General features: G+C 41.5%; 3 non-coding genes across 3 annotated transcripts; all 3 read left to right on the forward strand.

Moving 5' to 3' along the window:
* Positions 1–51: 51 nt before the first annotated feature.
* trnap-agg (transfer RNA proline (anticodon AGG)) lies at positions 52–123 on the forward strand. The gene has a single exon. It is a non-coding gene; the product is annotated as a tRNA-Pro (tRNA).
* A 1,140-nt stretch (positions 124–1,263) lies between these two features.
* trnap-agg (transfer RNA proline (anticodon AGG)) lies at positions 1,264–1,335 on the forward strand. Its single transcript has one exon. It is a non-coding gene; the product is annotated as a tRNA-Pro (tRNA).
* A 771-nt stretch (positions 1,336–2,106) lies between these two features.
* On the forward strand, positions 2,107–2,178 carry trnap-agg (transfer RNA proline (anticodon AGG)). The gene has a single exon. It is a non-coding gene; the product is annotated as a tRNA-Pro (tRNA).
* The last annotated feature ends 322 nt before the right edge of the window (positions 2,179–2,500 follow it).

A 2,500-nucleotide genomic window follows, 5' to 3' on the forward strand; every position in this document is an offset into this window, starting at 1 on the left:
ATCCAACAGCGCTGGCCGAAATGGATGCTTTCGGAAAGGTCTCTTTTACATGGCTCGTTGGTCTAGGGGTATGATTCTCGCTTAGGGTGCGAGAGGTCCCGGGTTCAAATCCCGGACGAGCCCTTTCAGCATTGTCTCCAATCATTGTCTCTCAACCTGTTGATGTTACAGAAATGAAAGCCCAGGATGTAGTCTAGGGGTATGATTCTCGCTTAGGGTGCGAGAGGTCCCAGGTTCAAATCCCGGACGAGCCCTTTCAGCATTGTCTGTAATCTTTCCCTTAAGATGGACTATCATTACTAAATCATATTGAATTGACCTAGAATTTGGATATGTTCTATAGATCAATGTAGACCCCAATGGTTATCTCTGAAAAGAGCGTTACTGAAAAATCGCGATGGAAATATGTCAGACTCTTTGGAAATATCAATATACTGCCATTCGAGGTTAATTGTTGCTCACGTTGTTAGCGGAAGTCAGTAGTGTACTGATTTTATTGATGTTACAGAAATGAAAGGCCAGGATGTATTATTCCAACTTAGTCAACATGCAACAGCGCTTGCCGAACTCACAGGTTTCGAACAGACTTCTTTTAAGTGGCTCGTTGGTCTAGGGGCCAATGATTCTAGGGGTAGGTCTAGGGGTATGATTCTCGCTTAGGGTGCGAGAGATCCCGGACGAACCCTTTCAGCAATGTCTCCAATCTTTCCCTGAAGATGAACTTTCATACTGCCTTGAGAGGTTAAGAGTTTCTAAAATTGTCAGCAGGAGACAATAGGTATAGTATACTTATTTTAGTGATTTTAGAGAAATGAATTGCCAGGATGTTTCATTCCAATCTGGTCAACATGCAACAGCGCTTGCCGAAGTCGATGCTTTCTGAAAGGTTTCTTTTATGTGGCTCGTTGGTCTAGGGGTATGATTCTCGCTTTTCGCTTTGGACTATCATTACTAAATTATATTGAATTGACCTAGAATTTGGATATGTTCTATAGATCAATGTAGACCCCAATGGTTATCTCTGAAAAGAGGGTTACTGAAAAATCGCAATTGAAATATGTCAGACTCTTTAGAGATATAAAATGGAGATATCAATATACAGCCATTGGAGGTTAATTGTTGCTCACATTGTTAGCGGAAGTCAGTAGTGTACTCATTTTATTGATGTTACAGAAATGAAAGGCCAGGATGTATTATTCCAACTTAGTCAACATCCAACAGCGCTGGCCGAAATGGATGCTTTCGGAAAGGTCTCTTTTACATGGCTCGTTGGTCTAGGGGTATGATTCTCGCTTAGGGTGCGAGAGGTCCCGGGTTCAAATCCCGGACGAGCCCTTTCAGCATTGTCTCCAATCATTCCCTGAAGATGGACAATCATACTAAGTTATATTGAATTGACCTAGAATTTGGATATGTTCTATAGATCAATGTAGACCCCAATGGTTATCTCTGAAAAGAGCGTTACTGAAAAATCGCAAATGAAATGTGTCAGCCTCTTTAGAGACATACAATGGAGATATCAATTTACAGCCATTGGAGGTTAATTGTTGCTCACATTGTTAGCGGAAGTCAGTAGTGCACTGATTTTATTGATGTTACAGAAATGAAAGGCCAGGATGTTTCATTCCAACTTGGTCAACATGCAACAGCACTTGCCGAAGTCTATGCTTTCGGAAAGGTCTCATTTACATGGCTCGTTGGTCTAGGGGTATGATTCTCGCTTAGGGTGCGAGAGGTCCCGGGTTCAAATCCGGGACGACCCCTTTCAGCATCGTCTCCAATCATTCCCTGAAGATGGACAATCATACTAAGTTATATTGAATTGACCTAGAATTTGGATATGTTCTATAGATCAATGTAGACCCCAATGGTTATCTCTGAAAAGAGCGTTACTGAAAAATCGCGATGGAAATATGTCAGACTCTTTGGAAATATCAATATACTGCCATTCGAGGTTAATTGTTGCTCACGTTGTTAGCGGAAGTCAGTAGTGTACTGATTTTATTGATGTTACAGAAATGAAAGGCAAGGATGTATTATTCCAACTTAGTCAACATCCAACAGCGCTGGCCGAAATGGATGCTTTCGGAAAGGTCTCTTTTACATGGCTCGTTGGTCTAGGGGTATGATTCTCGCTTAGGGTGCGAGAGGTCCCGGGTTCAAATCCCGGACGAGCCCTTTCAGCATTGTCTCCAATCATTCCCTGAAGATGGACAATCATACTAAATTATATTGAATTGACCTAGAATTTGGATATGTTCTATAGATCAATGTAGACCCCAATGGTTATCTCTGAAAAGAGCGTTACTGAAAAATCGCAAATGAAATGTGTCATACAATGGAGATATCAATTTACAGCCATTGGAGGTTAATTGTTGCTCACATTGTTAGCGGAAGTCAGTAGTGCACTGATTTTATTGATGTTACAGAAATGAAAGGCCAGGATGTTTCATTCCAACTTGGTCAACATGCAACAGCACTTGCCGAAGTCTATGCTTTC

The sequence above is a fragment of the Pleuronectes platessa genome, chromosome 22 (assembly GCF_947347685.1).
Source record: "Pleuronectes platessa chromosome 22, fPlePla1.1, whole genome shotgun sequence".
In the NCBI taxonomy this organism is placed as follows: Eukaryota; Metazoa; Chordata; class Actinopteri; order Pleuronectiformes; family Pleuronectidae; genus Pleuronectes; species Pleuronectes platessa.